Here is a 7,051-nt window from a genome sequence, read left to right on the forward strand (position 1 = left end):
AGTAAAGAAAAAGACCAAGGTCTAGTTAAAAAGAGATAACAAGTAAACTAAAGTAAGAGGCTAGTACCCGACTTCCAAGGTTGTCGTTAAACAAATCCAGATGACCAATTCCAAGGTCTTGGCCCTGGTAAGACCAAAGTCTTTACCTCATAGGACTAGAGGCTCGCTACCTCAGTCACTATTAGAGAGCGCGCAAAACAAAGATGGTACTAAGCCTGGGCCCAAAGAAGAAAAGAAAAGAAAAGAAAAGAAGAACAAAAAGAAGAAAGTGAAAGAGAAATTAAAAGATTAATTTCTAGTATAAGAAAAGTAAGAAGAACAAGAAAAAGAAAGTGAAAGAGAAATTAAAAGATTAATTTCTAGTATAAGGATATAAAAAAATGAAACAAGTTTATGCTTAGAATCAATAAAAGTTTAGTTCTTTAATTCTAAGCCTACAGTAGTAGTTTCATTATTTTCCTGTCAGTTAGTGAGCATGTTTAGTATTCATCTTTATTTCTGTATACCATGAGTACATGCAGCTTTCCTTTTAGCATTTCAGATTTAGTATTGTTGCATTATTTTTATGCACTTCGAGTTTTTGTGAGATAGATTAGTACTTACTAAGTGTTTCACTTATAGTTTTATTTTCTTTCCTCCTACTGCAGATAAACGAAAAGCTAAGATATGAAAGGGAGGTGACAGGGTGGTGGTGGTGATGAAGGTGTGTGATGACTGGACTGTGGAGAGATCCAGAATTAGCTGGCAAAATTGTCAAGACTTTATGTTTAATTCTTTTAGTTTCCTTAAGTGTTATTATGAGTTGAGACTATATTTAAGTTTATTCCGCACTTTACTTTTATTATTTGTGGAGTGATGTAGTTGGTTGCTTTTGCTAGAGTAGTTGCTTTGGTTATAGTGTGATTTTATTACTGCGTGGTTGTGAAAAATGTGTTCCAACCGCCTGTGGCTGCGTATATATTGTTTGTATTATGGATTTGGTCACCGGTACAGGGGAGACTCTGCCGAAATTTTTCGGTAGGAATTCCTCTGGGCCGTGATAAATCTAATTGATGCTAATAACAGCATCAGTGACACTAGTAAGTAGAGTAGTAGTTAAGTAGCGTCCACCTTTAGAGAGTGGTAGTAGTGTAGAAGGGGGGTCGTTACAAATCTAATCAAGTAAAAGATCGAGAAAGGGTTAAATTTTATTTTATAGGCAATTCATCCCCTCTTGCTGACCGCACTGAGACCAACAAGTGATATCAGAGCTCAACTACTTCAGAAGGACTAACTACCAACCAAATCATAGAAGACGATGACTGGAACAAGTATCCACCTACCTGAGTTTGAGGGAGAGTTCGCCCACTAGAAAAAAAAATGGAGGAATACTTCAAAATAGATTTTGATATTTTTCTAATTTAAAAAAATGGTTTTATAATACCTACCAACAACAACGATGATCTAAAGAAAGAGGACAACTGGACAAGGAATGAACAAGCTAAATTTATGGCCAACCAAAAAGTAGAATTCCATCTACAGAGTTTGTTGCCACCACAAGAGGTCAACAAGATCGGAGTCTACAAGTCTGTAATAGATCTCTGGGAAAAATTCCTAGAGCTTCATGAAGGATCCTCTGAAACCATGTTTACAAGAAGAGATCTACTTCGGAACCAATTAGCAAATCTTCAATTGAAGGAAGGTGAAATTATTCCTCAATTGTACGCTAAGATAAAGGAGCTAATCACCAAACTCATAAATCTCAAAGAAAAGATAACCAACTGAGATTATTAAAATATGTGCTTAACGTCTTTCCAAGAACACCAGAATGTTCAATCTTAGTAGATGCATACTACATCTCTAGGGACTTAGAGATAAGTAATCTAGAAGAATTATTTTCTACCTTTGAAATTTATGAATCTAGATGTGTAAAACTGAAGAAGGAGCTGAATTAGAACATTGCCTTAAAGATAAAAATGGACGAACCAGATTTCGAAACTTCCACCGATGAAAATGAAGCAACACTAATGGTAAGAAACCTTAGTAAATTTCTTAAAACTAACAAATTTCACAAGTTGTAGGCATTAAACACCTTCAAAGTAAAAGGAAGGTTCGATGCTACTGCCAAGAAGAAGGACATATCAAGAATGACTGTCCTAAACTAAAAAGGAAGGAAAAAGAAAAAGACAAAGGACCAAGACGAATGAAACAAAATAACTTAAAAGCTTCGTGGGATGAATCATCATCCTCCGAGTTTGAGATCGAGACCTATGTTGGACTGGCACTAGTGGCAAACTATTAGAGGGATGAAGAAAGTACATCAGAGATGAGCATCGACGAAGGGGGGAGCATCATCAGAAGAAAGTATCGACGAAGGGGGAGCATCATCAAAAGAAAGCATCGATGAAGAAGGAGCAACAGAGCAAGAGATAAGTGAGATACGTACTTTGTCTTCTGAACAATCATACCAGTTTATTAAAATGCTTATTAGAAATATGGTTAAATTAGAAAAAGAAAGTGCAAAGTAAAAGTTAACATTAGCAAATGCATACAGATTGGAAGATTTTGATAATTTGAAAATTGAAAATAAAAATTTAAAGAATAATTAGAAAAATTAAACAAAGATGATGCATGCTCACATGTTTAATAGAATAGAAATTATCAAGAACTAAATTGGTATGTTAGATATCATAAGGGTCAAATTAAAAAATTATCATGAAAATATGTTTTTAAAAAATTTCTAATTAATCTAATAGGAAAGAACTTATATTGGGTTCCAAAATCATGCTTAGGTTAAATTTTCATGCATGTTCTAATTTTTATTTACGTTAATATTTTCATTGTATGCTTATTTTTTTTAAAAATAAATTGGTTTGTTTCATTTCTGTTTAAAATTAATTAGATTGTGATTTTTTTGAGAAAAAATTTTTATTACTCATCAGTAGGAAAATTTTCAAAATTTTTTGACTGCTATATTATTTTTTATGAATTTTTCAAAAAAATCATATCTTTAAAATTAAAATTATTTTATAAAGTTGTTTTTAAATTTTTTTTGTGATTAAATATAATGCTCTATGTCAAAAGAAATAATTTTAAAATTTTTTAAAAATATTAATTTTAATATTAAAAAGTCTCAAAAAGTCAATCTTCTAAAGTTTGATTTTTTAAAAGATAAAATTGTTGTTTTACATATTGAGAAAAAGTTACAAGAATTTTTAAGCTCAAAATCTATTTGTTAAACATTTTTTAAATACATCATTCTATAAAAAATAATTTATGTAAATTTTATCACTGTTTTGGATAAGTCTGTTTAACCATTACAAAAGTTTTCAAAATTTTTCAAAGATTAAAAATCATTTAAAATTATTTCTTATAAAACTATTTTTTTTAAATGATAAAACTTTAGTTTTTTGAATAACAATTTCCCAAATTTTTCTATGTGTTAGTCACGGTTTGTGTATCTCTTAAGATTTTTTTCCTTTATTTTTAATGTGATAAAATGGGGAGAATATTAGTTAAGTCTAGGGGGGATATATTTTTTTTTGCATATTAATTGTTTTAATATTGCCTATTTATTTCATGTCTATAAGTTACAATTATTTTAATTGTTATGTTATTATTTTTTTTACCTTAACTTAACTTAGGTTGATCACATTAAAAAGGAGAAGATTGCTAGTAGCTCGAGATAGTTTTTGTTGGATTGAGATGCGCTAGAGGGAGGGGGGCGTGAATATCGCTCGTGGCTTTCACTCGTTTCGTATTCGAAAATCGTTCGAGAGTTTAAGCAGCGGAAATAAAAGAATAGAAGAACAATCACACAGAATGACCCAAGAATTTATTTGATTCGGAGCCTAGGGTGACTCCTACTCCAAGGCCCACGATCGTTGATCGCTTACTGTGGGCAACAACTATATCGCGCAAAATGTTTACAAATACGTATTACAATAGGTGCAATAATAAAAATTTATACTGACGACAATAATCAGAATCTCGGAGCTTCAGGTCGTCGGGGACTTGCAACAGCACTTCAGGGCGTTTTTTGGAGCAGCACGTTAATGAAAGATCGCGTTTGAACTTGTTAAAGAAGGAGTTGCTCGAACCCCTCTTTTATACAGTGTTGGAGGCGCCTCCAACACCATCCAAGGCGCCTCCAATACCCCGAGTTAGATGCATGGATTGACGCTGAAGAATTCTTCTCTGATCCACTTGGAGGCGCCTCCATGCTCGTCGAAGGCGCCTCCAAGCCTTGGTTCAAGGCGCCTCCAGCTCTGTCTGAGGTGCCTCCAAGTCTGCTTCACATACTCCTTCTGGCTTGCACCCGAGGCTCCTTCAAGCTCCATGGAAGGGCCTCGGACACTGTTCATCCGAGGCCAAGTGTACTCTTTTGTCCCTGCAAAATGTGTTAGTCTACAAAATACACACATACCCTACAAGATAAAGTTAGTACACATATAAATACATAATTATAAATATTTGACAGTCGCCAGACTGTCCGATTCTGACTTCGGATTTCCGACTGGAAACCCTAAGTTGAACCGATGCCTACTGTTCCCTCTTCCGGGAAACGCGTCCTCACCTACTCCTCTCAAGAGAGTTACCTGTTACCAATACGATCCTCCAGATCAACTGAACTTTTGCTCATCCTATGATGCTTCCGATCTTCATGCTGGACATTCGGTCCACGACCCTTCCAGACTTCTACCCGGTTCGCGACACCAGGATTTCAACCTAGGGTTACCGCCCCCTAAGATTTTTGCCCGAAGCTTCGACCCGCCAAGACTTTCCGCATAGGATTACCACCCCCTATGACCTATGGTTACCACCCCCTAGGATTTTTCACTTGCCTAACCACAGCTAGGACTTTCTTGAAATACTCAATCATACACATTAGATAATAATTAAACTTAACTTTGAATCCCTTTGCGATTATCAAAACTTGAGTTCGATCGTCGGATGCTTCCCACACCAACAATCTCTCCTTTTTTGATTATGACAACCGAAATTCAAAGTTAAGTAAAAAATGCAATAAAGATAAACATAAATGAGCACAAGCATAAATAAAACATAAGCACATTAAAGCTCCCCCTTAATAGAAGCTCCCCCTTAAAAAAATTTCTTTTTATTTTGAATTTTTTTAAATTTTCTTTGAATTTCCTTATACTCTTCCCCTTTGCCATATATCAAAATAAATAAGAGAGAAAAATGAGTATAGAAGTAAACACTTAGCTTTTTAAAATTAACTTTCTTGTAAACCTTTAGGTAAGTTATAGAAGAAAATTCATCATATATTTGGAAACATAACTTTTTCTTTTAAAATCTAAGTTTGAGAAATACTTTCATCTAAGATAAAATTATTTTGACTTTGAAAAATAACTTAGCTAATTTTGTGATATCAAAACACTTAGTTAAATTTTTGAAGAGCAGTTTTTGAAAAGATACTTAGTTAAATTTGTACAATACCGATTAGTTAAGCTTTTGAAAATAATTACCTTTTGAAAAATTGAGCTCTTATAAGGATTTTTCAAATCTTTTGAAATTGATTTTTTAAAGTATTTTCAAATAATTTTCAAATGATTTTGAAATAATTTTCAAAGTATTCTGAAATAACTTTTTTTCAAATGATTTTGAAGTAATTTTCAAAGTATTCAAAATAATTTTTTCAAATAATTTTGAAGTAATTTTCAAAGTATTTTAAAAATATTTTTCAAATAATTTATTAAAGGATTTTTTTAAAAGATTTTTCAAATAATTTATTAAAGGATTTTTTTAAAAGATTTTTCAAATAATTTAAAGGATTTTTTTTTAAAAAAAAAATTTCAAATAATTTAAAGGGGTTTTTAAAAGATTTTTCAAATAATTTTTAAAGGATTTTTTAAAAGATTTTTCAAATAATTTTTAAAGGATTTTTGAAAAGATTTTTCAAATATTTTTTAAAGGATTTTTTTAAAGATTTTTCAAATAATTTTTAAAGGATTTTTTTAAAGATTTTTCAAATAATTTATAGGATTTTTTTTTAAAAATTCAAATAATTTTTAAATATTAGTTAATTGATAAGTTGAATTAATTAAACTAATTGAGTAAATTGAGTTAATATTTTGAATTAATTAAATTAATTACTAATTTCAACCTAGATCCATCTCACCCGATTCTAAGTTATCAATCAGGTAATCTTAAGTAGTTTTGTGAGATGGTTATCTTTAATTTAGGTTATGTCTAAGGATTAATTTACATTTGAGTTAAACTTAGGTTTTCAATTAGTCAATTAAATATACATTTTAAAGATTGGTTCTCAGTCAGTGGCGAGGCACTAGGCCTTCTTGGCTATGAGAACATCCACCACTTTCTAGACAGAGCCGCTCAAAGAAATTACATATTTAATCTTCTTTTTGAAACCCCTAGATTTAACTAATAAGTGTAAATTATGCCTAGATCCTTAAAATATCCTAAATCTAAACATGCATAAAAAAATAAATAAACAAGCATCAATCAGTTCTATCTATTGGTAAAGATGGTCTTTCTATTGGCTCCCCCTAAATCATAGCCTCGATATGGTCTATCAAGATAATGGATCTGATCCTTGGGGACCCAATATTGCCCAAGTCAAACTTGATTAACCAAGTTTGACTTGGGGACCCATGTTTGAATTATGTTTCTATTATTTCTATTAACTAAGGATAGATATGATTTATATTTACTTTTGGTTTTGAATCCAAGTCCGGACTTGTTGTAAACGGCTCGCTGTTTTCCAAGAATCAGATCCAAATTCTTGGAACCCATGGTGAACCGTTCCAACGTGTCCTTGAGTTCTTTAATTTGAGTTTTCAAATTGGAGTTTTCTTCCTCAAGTTGTTCGACTTGAGTTGAGTTTCCAATTTGAACTGGCTCAGTTAAAGAACTCAAGTCAATTGCTTCCTTAAGGGTTGTTACCTCCTTTTCCTTAAGGGTTGTTACCTCCTTTTAGAGTGACTTGACCCAAACGTTGGATTTAGCCAACTTTTTTAACAAGTAAGGTACTAATTCTTACAATTCATCTAAATGAGTTTCGGCAAGTAGGGCACTTACAGTGGGGTTC

Source organism: Zingiber officinale, chromosome 9A (assembly GCF_018446385.1).
Source record: "Zingiber officinale cultivar Zhangliang chromosome 9A, Zo_v1.1, whole genome shotgun sequence".
Classification (NCBI taxonomy): domain Eukaryota; kingdom Viridiplantae; phylum Streptophyta; class Magnoliopsida; order Zingiberales; family Zingiberaceae; genus Zingiber; species Zingiber officinale.